This window comes from Phyllostomus hastatus, unplaced genomic scaffold (genome assembly GCF_019186645.2).
Source record: "Phyllostomus hastatus isolate PE091 unplaced genomic scaffold, TTU_PhHast_1.1 phas_contig_10, whole genome shotgun sequence".
Classification (NCBI taxonomy): domain Eukaryota; kingdom Metazoa; phylum Chordata; class Mammalia; order Chiroptera; family Phyllostomidae; genus Phyllostomus; species Phyllostomus hastatus.
In genome coordinates this window covers 2,498,041-2,518,862 of record NW_025333499.1, presented here as the reverse complement: position 1 = coordinate 2,518,862, position 20,822 = coordinate 2,498,041, and the positions used below count along the sequence as shown (strand labels likewise).

Here is a 20,822-nt window from a genome sequence, read left to right as displayed (position 1 = left end):
ATTTGAGGAGTACTGGTCAGGTATTTTGTAGAATTTTCCTCAATTGGGATTTGTGTGATGTTTTTCTCATGATTAGAGTGGGGTTATGGGTTGAGGAAGGAAGACCACAGAAATACAATCCTATTCCCATTGCATTCACATAGTTAAGGCATAGCTATCAATATACTTTATCAGTGTTAATATTAACCTTGCTCTCCTGGCTGAGGGCATGTATGTCAGGTTTCTCTACTGTAAAATTACTCCTCTGCCTCCTATCAAATTTTGGAAGGAAGCCACTAAGTCAACGGTGTCAAATTCATTTTCACGGGGGGCCACATCAGCCTTGTGGTTGCCGTCAAAGGGCCGAACGTAATTTTAGGACAGTATAAATGTAACTACTCCTTAACAGTTAAGCAAGAGCTTGGCACTGTCACCAGGTAGAAACAAGGTGCCCGGTGGATAAAACAAGGGGGAGAGCTGGACTCGGCCCGCGGGCCTTGCATTTGCCACCTGTGTACTAAGTGTAGCTCATGCTTAGGCAGTGGAGAGTTATGTTCTTCATCTCCTCAAGGGCAAAGTATTTACAGAAATGAATTAGAATTGTTCCACACTAGAAATGTGTCTGTTCTATGAGAGCTTTTAAGATACTGGAATTGACGGGCTTTATTTTTTCCATCTTAAACAAGATGTTTATTAAACAACAAGGCACTGGAGATAAAGGGAAAACTGTCTAGGATTCATTTCTTTTAGAGTAATGTATTCCTACTTAAAGATAGATTGCCCTACATGTGACAGTTATGTACAAAATATTATAAATTTTTCCTTGGTTTTACAATGATAGATAAAAAAAAAACATTAAAACTCTCCAATTGAACAAAGCATGCAAGAATTTTATGTTTTTCTTTTTTCTTTGAAGATTTTATTTACTTATTTTTAGACAGCGGGGGAGGGAGGGAGAAAAAGAGGGAGAGAAACATCAATATGTGGTTGCCTCTCGTGCACCCCCAACTGGGGACCTGGGCCTCAACTCAGGCATGTGCCCTGACTGGGAATTGAACCTGTGACCTTTTGGTTCACAGGCCTGCACTCAATCCACTGAGCCACACCAGCAAGGGCTTATGTTGTTCTTTTTTGTTAAAAACAGGGAGAGCAAAATAACTTGCTGGAATATAAAGATAAGGGCTGAATGTGCATTCCACTAATGGAGAAAGTGGGTATTTTCACTGAACTAGTATTTATCCCCGTCCCATCTCCATTTGATGTTGATCAAAACATACAATTGGTTTTCTAGCCCTCAAAGGAAATTAAACTTTTGTGTGAATAGATAAACTGATTAAAAATGTGAAAAATAAACAATATACCATTGGCCATTTGTTGTAATTAAAAATGCAAATTCTTGCACATACACATCAGTTACTTTATGTACAAGAAAGGAATGGGGAAGGGGAAAGCAAAAGAATAGAGAAAAGTATGCTGTAGTCAGGATGCGGTGAAACAAAATTGTGGTTTTCTAATTAAGAATGCCTTCTTGGTCTGGAGGAACAAAGTTCTGGAGTAAAGTAGCGGGTTCTCTTTTTGGTAGCTACCTCCTGTCTGCTGCTGCCAGAATGCATCAATTTTATTTTCATACTCCATTTCCAATTGTGCAGGTGTGTCTGTTTCATTGATTGGCTGCCTGTCAAATTGGAATCTGATCTGCCTCATTGACAAACCCTGTAGTTCACAATAGCCTTTCATTAGTTTACTATGTGGTTTATGCCTCAATCTTAAACTGCACCACAGAACCATTGTACCCCACCACCTTCAAATTAATATGATAGTTATTCCCAGTCTTGACTCCCTTGGGCTTTTCATCAGCCTTGGCAAGTGGGAAAGTCTCCTCAGCTACCACGAGATGAGTGCACAAGCAGGAACAGGAGCAGTAGAAGCTGACAGGCTTTAGATATGGAAAAAGAAGGATTGCGAGAAGTCAGGGATGACTACAAGGTGTCTGTGGATTCTTTGTCAAAGCTCCTTCCTCTCTGGGCCTCCTCTCTGAAATGGTTGGAATACCAGATCTTGGACATACACCATGATTCTGATAAATGTTTTGGGAAGAGCGTGGAGGTTTGGATGCCTCTTGTTGTGACCTGGGACTGCACTGTCAGAAGTGGGTAGAGGAGACTGTGGCCCAGAAATGGGAACATCTGGCCTCAGGGCCAGAGCTGAGAATGCAGGAACCTGAGCCAAGGCATCCTGTGCATAGGGAAGAGACTACTATGTGCAATATCTGGAGCCAGTCCCAATGAGCACGTGGTGAAGTGTAAGGAAGGACAGAGCAGCAGGGACAAAGGCCTGAAGTGGGCTGGGAAGAGGTCATCCTGGCAAGAGGATGCCAGCCAGTGTGAGAGACAGACAGACTCGGTATCCTTGCCTCAATCTGCTGTGCCTCACAACATGACTCCCTGGCCCCTTCTAGAGGGCCTCAATTTTCCCATCTGAAAACTTAGGCTAATCATGCTTGGGAATCAGTCCAGGAGAAGCAACCTGCCTAAATTCCCAAGATGGAATCCAGCCTTAAAGTAGATTCCTGAAGCTTGGTCTTCATCACGCTCTTCCCTGGTTCCTCTCAGTCTTCCTAATCAAATCCCCAGCTCTTCATCCTCCATTTGAGGCTCCTCTTCACCCACCCTGTCAGAGAGGGCCTCTGGCTTCAGGGACACTGTTCAGAACTAAGTACGGGATCCTAATATACAATACTTAGCTAGGCTGCTCATGTCCTGCCTGAGGTATGGGAGAAGATGTTCTTTGCCTAGAGTGATATCTTGTTCCCTGTGTCCTCACACCTCAGAGTATTGTGTGGCTTCAGGTTCTGCCCAGTCTGGGCCTCCAAAAGGAATAGTCTGTTCTAGAAGGTCTTTAAGGTCACATCTAACTCCAAAATACAGTCTTTGCTGAAGACCAGAGAAGACAGGCCCCATTTGCTGGGACCCTGAACAGAAAGTAGGAGGAAGACCAGGAGAAGAAGGAGGGGTTGTAAACGCAACACACCCCAGGGCCTGTTCCCATGTTGAAGCTAATTGCCTTTGTGTCTTTCACAGCTCACCCCATTCCCCTGCAGCAGAGGGCCCTGCTCCTGGGGCTGAAGTTCCCAGGATCTCCTGGGGCCAGACCTTTAAAATGCCACTCACTTCTGTGAACCAAAGATTGGCAAAATTGAATGAAAACTAGATTCATGAATATCTCTTTTTCTTAGGTCACCACAAGGGCCACCACAAGGAGCACTGGCTCTTTCAGTTGGGGGTGTGTAGGATGGTTAGGGAGGAATCTTATTATTCATACGGTAAACATTTATTGAGCATCTACTGTGAGCCTGATACTGAACTGGGTGATAAGGATATAACAAAGAAACATGACAGACCAGGTCTTTGTTCTCCCAGAGCCCAGAGTTTAAGACAAGTATCTTTTTTAACCTTGATTGTATTTTTTTACTTTTTTCAAATAATTTTTTATTTTTCAATCATATTTGACATACACTATTATATTAATTTCAGGTGTATAACCCAGTGTTTGGACATTATAACTAAGTGATCACCCTGATAAATCTTGTACCCATCTGACATCATACATAGTTATTACAATATTCTTAACTATATTCCCTACACTGTACTTTACATTCGTGTGACTGTTCTGTAACAAGCAATTTGACCTTCTGAGTTCCTTCACCTTTTCCACCCATTCACCCAGCCCCTTTCCCATCTTTCAGAAATCCAGTCTTCCACCCCTCCCCCCACCCTGGTAACCACCAATTCTCTCTCTGTGTAAGAAAATATTCCTAACACTTTTTATGCTGCAGACATGTTTGATGATCTCATGGAGCCCATAGACCTTTCCTCAGGAAACAATGCATAAAATATCTTTTAAATGCATAAAATAAAATACTTTAGGTTACAAACGCAAGTGATTATATTGAAATTTTGTTATTAAAATATGGAAAAAGCAAGCATGTGCTATAGTAATATATGTGCTCCTCATTAATTCATTAAATCATAAGATACAATGAAGGGTCTAATGACTATCATCATTTTAAAATAGAGATGAGATTACATGATATTTCAAGGGATCTACAACATCTATAATATGATATGAAATATCCCTGTGATTTCTATTGGTAACAGAGTCACATGTACTACTACTGTGGTCAGTTACATTCTTTACTGAAAAAATGCTAAATCTCAACCAGAGGAGAGTGAAAAATAAAGATGTAATTCTTTTTCCTATGCAATTCATGGACCCCTCCAAAACCTGTCCCCAGACTAAGTTGGAGGTCTGTGAACACAAATTAAGAATCTCGGGTAACAAGAAGGTCCTTCCTGTCTCTCCTTTCTTAAACAGCTGTCGTTTGGAGGACAGAAAACTGGGTTTTATTTTGGGTCTTACTGCTGTGTAACTGCTGTATAAGCCAAAATGATTGGCTTGAGAAAAGCCTCTCTGGGCCACAGTTTCCTCAGTCTGAAACAATGAGAAATGCAAGCATTGGGATGGGAGACCTTAATTATTAATGTTCTGGGCAATCAATCTATGTTCTCTCAGTTAATCTTCACAATGATAGTGTCCAGTGAGTTTTTTTTAATTGTTTTTCCATTTCACAGATAGTTAAACTGAGGCTTCTAGTGAGGTTGTCGCTTTACCAATGAGTTAGTTAAGTAGTAGGGGCTGGTGGGTGACCAGCCGCACCCCTTTATAACCCCTTCGTTTTCCATGGATAAAATTAGGAACTACACTCTTTTTGAGCTAGAGAAACCCATCAGAAATTCCTGCAGGGAGGGTAGAGCTATAGAAAATTGGGGGCAGAGTCCTGTCTCTTAGCGGGGCAGTGGCTTACACAAAGGGACTTGTAGGGTAAGACGTCAAAAACCCAGGATCTCTGATCATTCAGTGACTTGTGCCAGACCCCACTTTGGGCTCAACGCCTGGGTGTTCTCATATAACCTCCTGAAGCCTGGTCGAATAGACCCCACAATTGGAATGACGGGTCCTCCTGCCCTATCAAACCCTATTAAAGGGTGGGTTTGGCTTGTCAGCCAATCAAAGATCCATGAAGAGGCAGAGTTTTCTTCCGCTTGGATCCCGGCCTGGGGTTGGGGGGCCTGGGTAAGTAAAAATAGTGTTTCCATCTTCAGCCAATCCCAGGAAATATAGGAGGGCACTCCTCCAATGGGAGACCCCGGGCTGTAGGTAGCGGTGGAGCCAGAGACTCAGCTCAAGCTCCAGCCAGCGCAAGGGACCACCTGGGTATTCTTGAGATCCAGTTCGGCTCCTGGAACCTGCTTGCTTGTGGCGTGAACGGCAGGAGGTGTCCGGTGAGAGACTGTAAAGACCGAGATCCGGAGGCTCGGGGGAAAGAGGTGGGACGGGTGTGTGAGGGATGGGGACTTGGCGAGCTTTTACCTGGGTGGCCTCTCAACCCTAGGTCTGCGGGTTGCAGAGGATTGCGCGGGTGGCAAAGGGAGGGCTAGCGCCCCTGCGGCCCCAGACTGAGACCAGGTGAGTACCCTGTGGAGCCCACCGCCCATGCCCTCTGCCTCCCCCCACCATCCCTTAGAAAACGTATGCGGTTATGCAGCTCACGTGATCATCTGTATGTGTGTCTGTAAGTCCCTGCTCCACCTTTCCCTCTTGCAGTCTATCTCCATCTTTCTGTCTTTTTCTTTCTATTTCTCTCCCTCTCTGAGGCATACTAGACAACCCAGACCTAGAAGGCTGGATCCTGTTAAAACTAGCCATGAGACCTTGAGCCATCTCCTTCATCCATGTGGGCCTCAGTTTCCTCATATGTCAAATAGAGATCTAATAATCTCCACCTGAGACAATACATGTACATCATTTTGCCCAGTGCCCAGCCCCTAGAAAATATTCAATAAATAACCACGGTCATGAGTGAAAAGAATATTATCTCTCTTGATGTTTGGCTTTGTTTTCTCTCTGTCTCTGAATCTACCCCCTCATTGGTTTTTCTTTCTGAATACTTCTGCTTTTCTCTGTTATTGTTTTTTCTCCTTCTACCTGTCTCTTTTCCATTCCTAAATAGGTTGAAGGTGCATTGTTTATAGTAATGAATTTGGCCTGAGAGCAACTATGAACTTAGCCTGGGGCTCTGGGCTGTTCTGTGGGTAAGAATTGGAGTATGGACTTGGGCTGCTTCTGGCCTCATTGAGGAGAGACCCTCTTTGTTCCCCAGCCTACTGTGTTAAACAGGTAGAGACCCCCAGGTGAGGAGCAACTTAGATGAAATGGTGGATCAGGCCCTTTACCCTGTATCATGTTATTCACCACAAGTAGACCAGGGGTCTCCTAGTGACATCCCCAGACAGCCCTTCAGTCCCCATCTTGAAATCCTTTTACTAGGCCTTCTGGAACTCACCTTCAACCATCAGCAAAATCCCCTCCATTCTCTCTCTGGCTTCTGAACAGTCTCTTAATTTCCTGCCATTCTTTAGTGGTTCTCATACCTATTGGATCCAACACCCTGTTTTTACAATGTAGATTGTGAAATGCCCCCTTCACTTCTGAAATGAAGTACAAAGATAATAGAATCTGTCTATACACATAATTCCCCAAAACCAATATAATGTTCTAATTGTAATATAAAAGAGAAGTAAAAGAAGAGTAATTTATAATAAAACTACATATTTTGATATGTAAAGTCTTGGATATAATTCCACTAAAAGATATAATGAAATGGTCTTGCATAAAATTATATTGGACCCGGGAAGGTGACGGCTACATGTGTGTTGATTGGTGACTCAGAAACCATGGGTAGAGTGATGCAATTTTCCTAGATGAGGAACAATTCTTCATAAAGTTCTAAACATAAAGTACATATACATAAAGTGCAATCTTCCCTGAATTTATGTAGTTGTTGAATTTCTGGAAAAGTCAGTATATATTAAAATCTATGATCTGGCCTTCATAACCTCTCTGATCTTACCTCCTACCATTCTCCCCACTTGCTGTCTCTGTGCCACACTTCCTAGCCTCCTTTGCTCTACTTGAACACATTAGGCACACTTCCACTTCGGGGTTTTGTAATGAGCCATCACCTGTACCTAGAATGCTTTTCTGGCACAAGACTCATGCCCTTACTTCCTTTGGGCCTCTACTCAGATGTCACTTTCTCAATAAAGCCTACCCTGACCATCCTTTTTAAACCTGCAGTTCTCCTCTAGCAATACCGTTATCTATTTTTCTCATAGTGCCCCTCAATTTCTCACAGAGTATAAAATTCATATTTTTATTATGTTTCTTATTGTCTAGTTTCCCATTCAATTGTAAGCTCTTGAAGAGCAGATGTGTGAGTGTGTGTGTGTGTGTGTGCCTGATGCATCCCTACGTAAAACAGCGCCTGGCATGTAGTAGGCTTTCTTAGTAAATGTTGAATGAATGAATGATGAACAGGTTTTTTACCTACATGATTGTCTGGTGGGACATTCTAAAGTTGTATGGAATGTGGTTCAGTTCTTTGCTGTGTGGAGCTGTCTTGTGCAGCTGAGCATCCTTGGGCCATGCTCACTAAATGTCACCAGTGATGTCCAATTGTGGCAATCAAACATTCCCCCATAGTGTGGGGGATAAATACAGACAACTGTAATTGAACAACAATAAAATAATCTTTAAAAATTCCCCCATACACCCCATGATTGTCTGTCCCCATACTGAGAACAACTGCTTTCAGCCTTTCCCCTGAGCACTTTGCTCCCTATCAGCTCCCTCATACTCCTCTTACCAAGAGGCCAGGAGATGGAGATAGTTATCCTCACTCTAATTGACCTTCTCAGACATTTTTTCCCTCTATCTTAAACAACCTGCCTTTTAGAATTAAAATTTCTATTTAAAAATAATTTTAGACTTTTAAAAAGTTGTAAAAAATACAAAGAATTCATTTATATCTATTGCTCAGATTTCTCAAGTATTAAGAAATTATATGACTACAATTCAATTATCAAAATTAGGAAATTAACACTGGTACAATACTATTAATGAAAGTACAGAATTTATTCAGATTTCATCAGGGTTTTTTTTTTCCACTAATATCACATTTCTCTTCTAGGATTGAATTCAATATCCCACATTGCATTTAGTTGTCATTTAGGCTATTCCAATCTGGGACAGTCCTTTAGTCTTTTTTTGTCTTTCATAACTGATATTTTTGAGGAGCCCTGGCCAGTTATTTTATGGAATTTCGGTTTGTCTGATGTTTCCAAGTGATTAGAGTGAAGTTATGGAATTCAGGCAAGAATGCCACAGAAGAGATGTGTCAGCAGTGCTTTGTATTAGGAGGCACTTGATATCAGCTTGTCCCAGTAAGGTTTTGTTCACTTTGACTGTTTAAAGTGGTGACTGCCAGGTTTCTCCACTATAGTTACTCTTTTCCTTTATAATTAATATATAATTTTTGGATACTTTAGGATTATGTAAATATCAACTACCTTTTTAAAAAATCTCAGATCATCAGACCATACCATCTCCCACCTATCTGTGTTATAGTCAGGTACAGACAAACACATACCTACCCCTGTCATGCCTTATTCCTGGAAGAATTTAGCTCCTAGCTTCCTGTCACTCTTTATAACACTGGCCCAGTCCTACTTCTTGGTAGTTTTAATGTCTTTGCAGATGACCCTTCCAGTGTTCTTTTCTTGTCTCTTATTTCTGTGATCTACACTCCTACAATGCTTTTGCCTTGCAACCCCACCTCAGCCACGCACTCCAATAGCCATACCCTTCTTACCAGTCTCTGTGATGGCATCACCTTCATAATCTGTTTCAGCATCCTGCTGTCCATCCCGTACCTATTGTCCCTCTAGTTCATTCCCCCTAGCACTCCAACTCCAATAATCCTTCAGCAGCACTAGGATAGAACATTTTTACTACCCTTTACTTCTTTCATGTTCCTATGTCCTCCCTTGAATCACCTTGGATTCCATGATCCATCATTATGGTCATTCCCTTGCATACATCTCTAACACAGGAGGTCCAGCCTGGGGATCTCGACTGCTTGTTTGGATAAGCTGAAAAAAACCACAAGGAGGACTGGATAGAGCAGACATAGCCTTTATCACATTACAGGGAGTACCGACAGCAGCAGATTGGCAAAGCAGGACCGCACCTCCATGAGTCCAAGACTTGTTGTAAGGGGTCCCAGACAAAGGGGGCACATGTGTTGTGCGTGACTCTAAACTACACTGCCTCAGTGTGTACGTGCAAAGAGAAAAGGTCAAGAAGCAGTCACACAGGACAAGAAGCCCCTCCCAAAAGGAGATAAAAAGGGGATTATAATCCATTTCCAAAACAGTACATATTCCTTCTGGCCAGCGGCCTTCTGTACAGCCTTCCATTATGGGGTTTGGAAGAGCCATATCCAGCATGACCCCGCACTCCACCCCAACATTGCTCCTCCACCTCACATTCTTCATGTTACATTCTTCTCACAGGGGACCTGTGTGGTGAGCATGTTGGCACACTGCATCAATATGCCACAGATACAGCAAAGGCTACACCCCAAGACCAACAATGCAAGACAAAACCCAAAGAGACCTAGGAGAAGGGAGTGCCACCGGGAACCTGGAGAATTCCACCAAGTTGTAAAGGGATCAGAGGCTACGGACAATATATGATTAATTTCGGCTTCTAGGGAAGTTGAGGCTTGGGATACACTGTGAATTATCTTGATGTATGCTCAATACTTGGTGTGCAGAATGGCACAGGTGCCCCCTTGGGTGACACTGAGAAAGTCTAATGCCATTCTGTTCTGCAACACAACTTTCCTCATTTGAGTTATCTCATCAGAAACCAGGGCTATAGCATGTCTGCTGTGGTTGAGGACTATTGCAGTGTGATTTTCTAGGGCCTTAAGGGCTTCATGGGTTAGAACAGTACCCACAGGGGGCACAAACATGGCTGGGGGTAGAACCACCTGTCAGAGCACTTGACTCGATAGCATGCCTGAAATGAGTCCCAATTTCAAGGGATGCATGGAAAAGTATTTAACACTCACCTTGGGATGTATGGTTCTTCCCAGGTGCAATGCCCAGTCCAATTAAATGGGAGGTAAGGCCAACCACATTGGCCACAGGTCCACAGGGCTCCCCATGGGATGGGATGGGCCTGTGTCTCCCGAGTAGTCCATCTCCAGTGGTCTGTAGAAGTCATTACCATTATCTTCTTATATAGAACTGCTGGCATCCACCCCATGAGCTAAACAGTGTCATTTACAATAGTATTTCTACATCCAATACATTTGGGCAGGGGTTGTGGCACCTCTACCTGTAATGCTGACAGCCACCCCACACCATCCCAAACTGTGTACAAAAGCCATGGCTTGGTGTGGTTGGCCTGTTACCTCATGAGGGAAAACACCTTTTCATGCATCTGCTTGAAGAGGGGGTCAGGAGCCTTCCAGCCTTCCAGCCAGTCCCAAGGTGTCTGGTTCACAGGGCATATCCACCATGGTAAGCTGGTGAAGGCAGCATTGGGAAATTCAGTGTAGACCCAGCAATCAGAACAGTTGCTGATGGCTGCTAGCCTATCGATCCACTGTAAAAAGGAGTTTCCAGAACAGGGTCTAGGGCTAATAAGAGAGATGTTTCATAGGAACTGATAAAGGTAGATCTTGGCAGTCTAGCAATACACATACAACATTTGGTCTTTGATTAATATGGTTACACTGACCGGTGGATGCCCTGGCCTTTGGTTGATACCACACCTTATCTGGCCCTGGGCTAAGGGCTTCCTGTGCTCAAAATACCAAGGGAGGTGTGCGTACCTGCCAAACTAGAGGCTACATAAGTTCCCTTAGGAACTGAGATTTGCTGTGGGTTGTAACAAATAAGAGTAAGGGGCCAAGAGGCCATTATGGGTGTGAGCTGCAACCCCATGACAAGTCCCTCCCCCCCCCCCAAGGAGCAACCAAGGAACACCAGTGGGACTGTACCTGCACCTGCCAGGGCCAGGTGAGGGTACATTTCCCTAGGGGTAGATCTTAGGGCACTGGCAAGAGCATGTTATTTTGTTGTCCCAACCCTGGATGTAGCAGAGGCTCCTGTGTACTTAACTGCAGGTGGATAGGTGCCGCCCAAGGTTTAGTGAGGATGGTGACAGGAGATGCTTGTTCTACCCAAGGCCGTTCATTCAAGGTTCTCAGGCAGACAGGCAAGTTGTCCACCCCTGAAATGAACTAGACTCTGTCTTCAGGGTGTCTTTCAAGAGGCCATTGTACCTTTCAGTGAGGCCGGCTCCAGTGGGGTTGTATGGTAGATGGACTCTCCAATCTATATTGAGGGCATCTGCCCATTTGTGTACTTGATGTCCCATGAAATGGGTGCCTTGGTCACTTTCGATGTCATCCAGGCTCCCATACGCAGCACAGAGCAGCTTTAGGTGTAGGATGGTGGCTCGCTGTGTGGCCCGCTGGCATGGGTCTGCTTTCAGAAAGCCAGTAGTCACGTCCACACATGGGAAGGCACAGTGTGAGCTTCCAGATAGTGTCAGGGAGCCAATGTATTCAACCTGCCAGTTGGTCAGCACGGTGTCCCCCTGTCACAGGCCACTGTATTTTGGGGTAGCCAGTGAGGGTGCTTCTCTGCACAGATGGTACATTTCTGACAGGCCGTGACTACATCAGAGTAGCAGAACAGTAGGCCCCAATCTTTTACCACTTTTTATAAAGTCTTCTGTCCCACATGCTGCATTTTTTTTGTGGAGCCACAGGGCCATGTCTTCTGCTGGAGTTTCTTCCAACCAGTGGGTGTGTGCCAGGCCGTCGGCCTCAGCATTGCCAGGGCTGCAGAGAGGTTGGTGTCCATTGACGTAGTAAAGAGTTACCATTGTTTTAGACTGTGTTCATAAATTTTTAAGTAAGTTTTGCCCCCCCGCCAAGGGTTCTTGAGCCATTTGCTAATTATTTTGTTGTCAATGATGCAGCCACAGGGTCAGTCTTTTGTATACTGCCCAGCTATCTGTGCAGATGGTCACTGGCCCATGTTTTTGGGTTATGACAATTCAGATAGCTTTTAACTCAGCCCACTGACTACTTCATCCTGAGCCATCTTCCATCCATATGCTGTCTGTCCTGGGCTGGTAGGCCTCTACCCTCCAGGAGGGTGGCTGGCTGTGGCAGGAGCCATCAGTGTACCAGGCATCCTCAGGCACAGGGGCTCATCCCTCTTTAATAGTAGGCCCAGGCGTGGGAAGAAGAGTAGGGACCTCCATGCCCATGTCTTGGTAAGTAATGGGGCCCAGGAGCTGCTGCATGTTTTGGCTCAGAGGGTTCATCACTAGTTTGCTTCTCTGTTGGAGATATGCACTCCACACGGTCAGAGTGGCCATCTGTGCTACTGAGCTCTTGGGTTGGTTTATAATGTCCTGTACCCACCCAGTGATGAGATAGATAGTATGTACTTGAACCTCTGCCAGTCTGGTAATGGCTTCAGTAGCCTAGAGAGCCTGGTAAAGAGTGTTCACTTGTTGCTCTATTGTGCTGCATCGAGCCTCCACCCTCTTCCAGAGCAGGGACCAGAAGCCAAATGGAACCTTGGTGTGCCCTTCCCATTGCCAGAGGCCCCAAGTACAGCCATCAGGGGTGACGTGGACATCTAAATCACATGCCTGAGATTGATCAATGATCCCCAGTGCTTGTATGGTCCTCATTGTTTGCTTGGTGGCCTTAAAGGCCTGGTCATGCTCCCCGACCCCAGTCCCAGGTGGCTCCTTTGTGGGTGAGGTGATAAAGAAGGTGTACTAGCTGAGCTAAGTGTGGTATGAAAACCTGCCAGTACCCCAACAACCCTAAGAATTCTTGTAATTGCTTCAGCTTCTGCGGGATAGGGAATGCCTGAATTTATCTATCATGACAGCAGGCATCACCTTTGGATTACCTGACCAAACAACACCCAGGAATCTGACAGACAGTCCAGGTCCCTGGATTTTGTTGACTGCCTATCCTCAACCCTGGAGGTGAGCCAACAGCTGAGGAGTAGTGCGCTCTAACTCTGTAAGAGCATCAGAGGTCAGCATAATATCATCAATGTAATGGTATAATTTCACAGAGGGTGGTATAGTCCATATAGCTAAGTCTTCAACCACAAGGCCATGGCAAACAGTAGGGCTGTGCAGATAACCCTGAAGCACAACAGTGAATGTCCACTGGTGGTCTTCCCAGGTGAAGGCAAACTGGTCCTGGTTTTCAGGATTAATATTGACAGACAAGAAGGCATTAGTTAAATCTAATACATATGTGCCCAGCTCATGGCTGAGCTGATTTAGCAGGCTAGCTATGTTAGCCATGGCTGCAAAGAGAGGGGCAATCACCTTATTTAGTTCTCTATAACCTACAGTCATGCGCCAAGTTCCATCCAGCTTTTGAATGGGCCACACAGGTGAGTTGTAGGGACTGTGGGCTGATCTGATAATATTCACCTTAGCCAATTCTTCTATGGTCTCCCCAATCTCCTATGGCCACCCAGAAGGCAGTATTGTTTGGCGTCCACTATTCTAGATTTGGGGAGTGGGAAGGGACATAGGTTTGGGGAGTGGGAAGAGCATGCCAGACAACTGCCCCCTCAAAATGGCCTCCACAACCCATATTTGGAAGCAAAACTCTCCCATGGCGGTCTGCAGGTGCATACCAGCTAGAATGTCAATTCCTAGGATATACCCAGGGATAGGGGAGACATCCACCTTATAGGGGCATAGTGGTAAACACCCTATTCCAAAAGTAAGTGTCACAGCTCACACCCGAATGGACTGTCCTCCGTAGCCATCAGTGGAAGTTATGGGCCCCCTAAGTCTGTCTGGATTACCATAAATAAAAGAGCATTCTGCACCAGTATCAACTAAAGCCAACACTCTTTGTATGTTCTTTGGGGACCAGTAAATAGCAAGTTGTACATGTGGCCTCCGGTTCCCACTGGGTCCCCGTAAGCAGGTCCCTTGGCCATCACCCTATGCAAAGACCTCTCTTCATGGATTGTCCTCCAGATGGGCCGGAAGCAACTCCACAAACAGGGCTGCCATGAAGTCAACCAAGCAGGGAATCAGCACTGGGGGCGCTGATGGGACCATTCCGGTTGGTGGTACCCATTCCAATATTCAGACAGTAGATGTTGTTATGGGCTGGAACTGTTGCTCAGGTTTCAGTCACTGCCACAGACTTACAAGTATGCGGTTAAGCTTGTTTATCTTATTTTTACCTACCCCATCCTTTATCAGATTATTCCATAGTTGTTTGCCGGTCATTTTCACTGGATGTTCCAGTTTACATTTCATACTTCGAATTGTTTCCTTTATATGGTGCTTTTTTAAGTTAGTTTTATTCATTTTTTGTCTCAATGGCTCTGCCTTCCCCTAGGTTGATGACTATATGTGCCACTTCTTGTACAAAATCACCCACCTTGGTGGATGAAAAAGGCATCAGGGTGCTGAAGTAAGCTGCAGGTGCTGTTTGCACAACCCATTCCTCTTTCCTATAATAAATCTTTCCATATCTGGCCCATTGGAGTGTGGGTTATAGATGGTGTGTCACATGCTCCCGGATGAACTGCTGGAGTTCTAGCAGACTGGTCCGGCAAGGGTTAGAGAAGGGTAGATCCCCCTCACTAGGCCACGCCGCCCTACAGCCAACCAGCCATTAGCCACATAAGCAGGGTAGTTGTGTGACCGGCTTGGGCTTTGGCCATGTGAATTCTTTGTCTGAAAGAAGGGTGGGTGGTGACAGAAGACATATGTTTTAATTCATCTCCTGTAAGCAGAATGCCATCAGTCCCCATATCCCACAGCCACAATGACCACCCAGTGATGGATTCAGACCCTTTCTGTCTGAACTTAGCAGCCAGCTCTTCTAGTTTGGCAGGGAAGTAGGGGCACACCATAGTGTGCGAGGTCTGCTGGGGAGGTGGCACTGGAGTGCCCTGTGGCACCCATGACTCTTAAGTCTTAATCTTCTGAGTCATAATTACACAAGCCATAAGTTTTCCTTTTTCTACTTTTATTGCCTTCCCTTTCTCACCTATTATGATGTCTTCATCTGAGTCACTTTCACTTTCAGCTGTAGGGTCGCACTTGGGAGGATTCCAATTAGACTGTGCCACAATCGCCCATATATGGATGGGTGCTAGTCGGTGTCCCAGTATCCTGGCAAAGTGGCATGCTAGGTCCTGTTAATTGCTTACTGCTCTGTTCTAAGTATCTCCCTAGGGAGTCCTTATTGTCTGTCATTAGGAGATGTGTGTTCCTTTCTAGTTTCAGTTCCTCTTCTAAATGCACAGCACGTGCCTCTGCCTCTGTCTGTCTCTCAGTTACCCTCTGTAGTGCTGCCAATGATAACCAGCCCACAGCGGCAGCAATGTGGTGGAGGTCTTTCTTTTTCCCCAGGGCACACTTGTGTCCTACATGCTGCAAGGCTTGTAGGAGGCCATTGGGAGTTTCAGGGGTGTCCCCCTAATCCTGTGGCAGTTCCCATGTATTAAGAAGGTTTGCCACCTCGTACCACATAGAATATGCTGGCCAGCCAGGGATTCCTCCAGGCATCCCCTGACTTGGCATAACATCACCCATAATCAACTAAACTTGCAGAGTTTTCAAGGTATCCATATCTTGCTGACTAAGCCAATTGTAACACAGGAGGTTGAACCTGGGAATCTGGACTGCTCATTCAGATAAGCCAGAAAAACCACAAGAAGGACTGGACGGAGCAGACATAGTCTTTGTTACAGGGAGCACTGACAACAGCAGACTGGCAAAGCAGGACCACACCTCCATGAGTCTAAGACTTGTTTTAAGGGGTCCCAGACAAAGCGGCACGTGTCTTGTGCATGACTCTAAACTACATTGCCTCAGTGTGTACATGCAGAGGGAAAAAGTCAAGAAGCAGTCACACAGGACAAGAAGCCACCCCTAAAAGGAAATGAAAAGGGAATTACAATCTATTTCCAAAACAATACACACTCTTTCTGGCCAGCCTTCCATTATGAGGTTTGGAAAAACCACGTCCAGCACGACCCCACAGCATCCTCACTTTCCTTGCCCTCTGTCACTTCAACATACTCACGGGGCAAATCCCCAGCCTGGGCTATATCCAATTCCACCTGTTCCACTGTACTTCCCTAGGCCATTCACTCTCCCATCCTCCTAGATGAGTATTTCATATCTTTTCTTTCCTCAGATCTCCAGTACATCTCTCCCACCCTACACTCAGGATGTCTACTTGACTGTAAAATGAAAACCGTCAGAAGTAAACCTCCACAGATTCCCACAACCACATCCAACCACCAAACATCTATACTCACACACTTTGCCCTCTTTCCTGTTCTTATGGATAAATTGTCCATGCTGTCATCAAAATCTAGTGCTTCCATTTTGGCACTGGATCTTGTCCTCTCTTACTTACTTGAAACATGGCTCCAGCAATTTTCTCTTCCCTTTCCTAGATCAATATCCCCCTCTCTACAAGATCATTCCCATTAGAACACAAACATTCTGTTATTGCTTCCAGCTTTTTGTTACAGTTTTATTGACATTTTTATGTACCATAAAATTCATCCTGTGAAAGAGTTTTTAGTACATTCACAGAGTCATGCAACCATCAATTTTGGAAGATTTTTCCCCCTGCAAAAGAAGTTTCATACTTATTAGCGGTTACTCCCCATGACTCCCTCCCCTCAAGCCCTAGGCAACCACTAATGCACTTTTAGTTTCTATTTATTGATTTGTCTAGAAATTTCAAATAAATGGGATTATATAATATGTTGGTCATTATAAGTGACTTCTTTCATCTAGCATAGTGGTTTTGAGGTTCATATTGTTGCACGTAGCACTTTTATTGCCAAATAATATTCCATTGTATGGGTGTACCACATTTTCTTTATCCATTTGCCAGTTGCTGAACATTTCAGTTGTTTTCATGTTTGGCTGTTATAAATAATGTTACTCTGAACATTTCCGTACAAGTTTTTGTGTGGATGCCTCTATGTTTTCTTTTCTCTTGGGTAAATACCTAGGAGTGGGATTGCTTAGTCATATGGCAACTCTGTTTAACTTTTTTTAAAATATTTTATTTATTTATTTTTAGAGAGGGAAGGGAGAGAGAGAGAGAGAGAGAGAGAGAGAGAGAGACAGAGAGACAGACACACCAATGTGCGGCCGCTGGGGGCCATGGCCTGCAACCTAGGCATGTGCCCTGACTGGGAATCGAACCTGCGATGCCTGGTTCACAGCCTGCGCTCAATCCACTGAGCTACTCCAGCCAGGGCAACTCTGTTTAACTTTTTGAGGAACTACCAAATGTTTGAAAAAGTGGCTGCACCATTTGAAATTCCCATGAGCAACATATGAGGGTTCCAGTTTCTCCATAGCCTCTCCAACACCTTTTATTGTTTGTCTTTTTTAAAACCTCACCCGAGGATATGCTTTATTAATTTTAAAGGAGAGGAAGGGAGGGAGGAGAGAGAGAGAGAGAGAGAGAGAGAGAGAGAGAGAGAGAAAGAGAGAGAGAGATCTATCAGTTGCCTCCCATAGGCACCCTGACCAGGCATCAAACCCTTTATGTAGGTATAAGCCCTGACTGGGAATCAAACACAGTCTTTTGGCATATGGTCCAAAAAATGCTCCAACCAATTAAGCCACCCAGCCAGGGCTTATTGTTTGTTTTTTTTATTATAGCCATCCTAATGAGTATAAAGTGGTACTTCATTGTGGTTTTTTATTTGCATTTCCCTAATAAATAATGATGTTGAACATTTTTTCTTGTGTTTATTGGCTATTTGTACATCTTCTTTGGAGAAGTGTCTACTCAAATCCTTAACCCTTTTAAAATTAGATTATTTGTCTTCTAATTGTTGAGTTGTAAGAATTTTTTAAGCATTTTAGATACAAGTCTCATGTCAGATATATGAAATGCAAATCTTTTCTCTTATTCTGTGGGTTGTCTTTCACTTTTTTGATGAAGTTCTTTGATGCAGACGAGTTTTAAACTTTGAAGTCAAATTTATCTATTTTTCTTTTGTCATTTGAGTTCTTTATATCATATCCAAGAAACCGTTCCATAACCAAAGGTCATAAAAAATTATTCCTATGTTTTCTTCCAGGAATTGCATGGATTTTAGCTCTTACATTTGGGTTGATGATCCATTTTGAGTTAATTTTTGTGTGTGGTGTGAAGTGGGGGTCCAAATTTTATTCTTCTACATGCGAATATCTAGTTGTTCCAGCACATTTTGTTAAAGGGTACTCTATCCCCCATTGAATTGTCTTAGCAATCTTGTAAAAAATCAATTGACCATAAATCATACATTTAAAGGTTATCATAATTTCTGGACTTGGAATTCTATTCTATTGATCTATGTGTCTGTCACTATGCCACACTACGCTGTCTTGATTACTATAGTTGTGTAGTTAAGCTTTGAAAGCAGGAATTGGGAGTCTTCTACCTTTGTTCTTTTTCAATATTGTTTTCATTTTTCTAAGTCTCTTGCATTTCTATGTGAATTTTAGGAGCAGCCTGTCAGTTTCTGCAGAAAATCAGCTAGAATAAGGATTGTGTTGAATCTATAAATCATTTGGAAGATATCACCATTTAACAACATTAAGTCTTCCTATTCATGAACATGAGAAGTCTTTCCATTTAGACTCTAATTTCTTTCACAAGTGTTTTTGTAGTTATCAGTATGCAAGTTTTGCACTTCTTTTCTTAAATTCATTCCTAGGTATTTTATGCTTTTTGCTGCTGTTATAAATGGTATTATTTTCTTAATTTCACTTGCTGATTGTTCATTGCTAGTGTGTAGAAATACAATAGATTTTTGTTTATTGATCTTCTATCCTGCCACATTGCTGACTTGTTTATTAGTTCAGAACATTTTTTAGTTGATTCCTTAGGATTTTCTATATACTAGATCATGTCATCTGTAGAGATAGTTTCACTTTTCCTTTCCAAGATGGATGCCTTTTTTTTTCTTGACTAGTTGACTAGTCAAGACTTTCCAGTGCAGTGCTGACTGGAAGTAATGACAGCAGGTATTCTTATCTTGTTCCTGATCTTAGGGTGAAAGTATTAAGTCTTTCTCCACTAAGTGTGATATTAGCTGTGGGTTTTACATAGATACCTTTTATCAAGTTGAGCAAGTTCCTTTCTACTCTTAGTTCTCTGAATGTTTTTGCCATGAATGGGTGTTGGGTTTTGTCACACGCCTTTTCTGTATGTATTAATGTGGTATATTTTACCGATTAATTTTTAGATGATAAACTAACCTTGTATTGCTGAAACAAACCCTAACTGATCATGTTATATAAAACTTTTCATATGTTGCTAGACTTGGTTTGCTACTATTTTGCTGAGGAATTTTATATTGATGTTCATAAGGGATATTGGTCTATAGTTTTCTTCTAATATCATTGTCTGGTTTTGGTATTAATGTAATACTGGCTGCATAGAATGAATTAGGAAGTGTTTTCTCCTCTGTCTTTTGGATGATTGTGAAGGATTGATATTTGCTTTGTGTATATTTTATGTCATTTTTGTTCCTTTGTTCTTTAATTCCTCTCTTCTTTTGTGTTAAGTAGATATTTTCTACTTAAAATTGAAAATTTCCTCATTAACTATATATATATTGATTGATTGATTTGAGAGAGAGAAAGAGACGTCAATTTGTTGTTTCGCTTATTTGTGCATTCATTTGTTGCTTCTTGGATGTGCCTTGACTGGGGATGAATCCACAACCTTGGTATATTGGGATGATGTTTTAACCAACTAAACTTACCTGGCCAGGGCCTTAAACTATATGTTTTTTGAGTTAACTTCTTAGTGGTTGCTCTGGGAATTACAATTACCATCTTAATGTGAATCAATCTACTTTGGATTAATTCTAACTTTCAATAGTATATAAAAAACTTTGCTCCAATATACCTCTGTTCCCTCTCCTTTGTGGTATCATCATACAAATTACTTTGTACGTTATAAGCACATCAACACAGTTTTAATATTATTGCTTATGCAGTTGTCTTTTACAATAGATAGGAAAACAAAAGCATTACAAAATTCTTTTTTTTCATCATACCTATGTAGTTACCTTCAAGTTACCATTTACTGCCTGTCCTCTAATTTCAGCCTGAAGCTAGGAACAAATTCTTTCAGTTTTTGTTTATCTTAACTTCTCTTTCATGTTTGAAGGACAGTAGCTAGATATGGAATTCTCCAGTGACTGTCTTTTTCTTACAACATTTTGAAGATGTCATCACACTGTCTTCTGGCCTCTTTGGGACTCTATGGTTTCTGATTAAAAATCAGCTGTTAATGTTATTGAGGATCCCTTATATGCAATGTCATTTTTCTCTTGCTGCATTCAAGATTTTCCTTTTGACTGATTTTTGTCAGTTTCACTATGTATCTAGGTATGGATCTGTTTGAGTTTATTCTACTTGAGCTTCATGAATGTATAGATTAATATTTTCACCCAATTTGTGATGTTTTGGCTCCTTTCTCTCTCTTGTCTTTCTAAGACTCCTGTTAACGCATATGTTGATACATGGATGGAGTCTCACAGGACCATGAGGCTCTGTTTCTTTATCTTCATTCTTTTTTCTGTCTTCTTTTCATAATGGATAATCTCTATTGACCTTTCATAAAATTTACCCTTCTCTTCTGCCAGCTCAAATCTCTTGTTGAGCCCCTCAAAGTATATTTTTCATTTCAGTTGTTATACTTTTAAAGTCCAGATTTTCTATTAGATTTTTTTATTTCTATCTCTATTGATATTCTCTATTTTGTGAGACATTGTTCTCATACTTTCATTCAATTCTGTAGCGATGGCTTC

The 20,822-nt window shown here is 42.8% G+C and overlaps 1 pseudogene; it reads right to left on the bottom strand.

Annotated features, from left to right (window-relative positions):
• Nucleotides 1-1,458: 1,458 nt before the first annotated feature.
• Nucleotides 1,459-6,392, bottom strand: LOC123814584 (annotated as a pseudogene).
• Nucleotides 6,393-20,822: the final 14,430 nt, after the last annotated feature.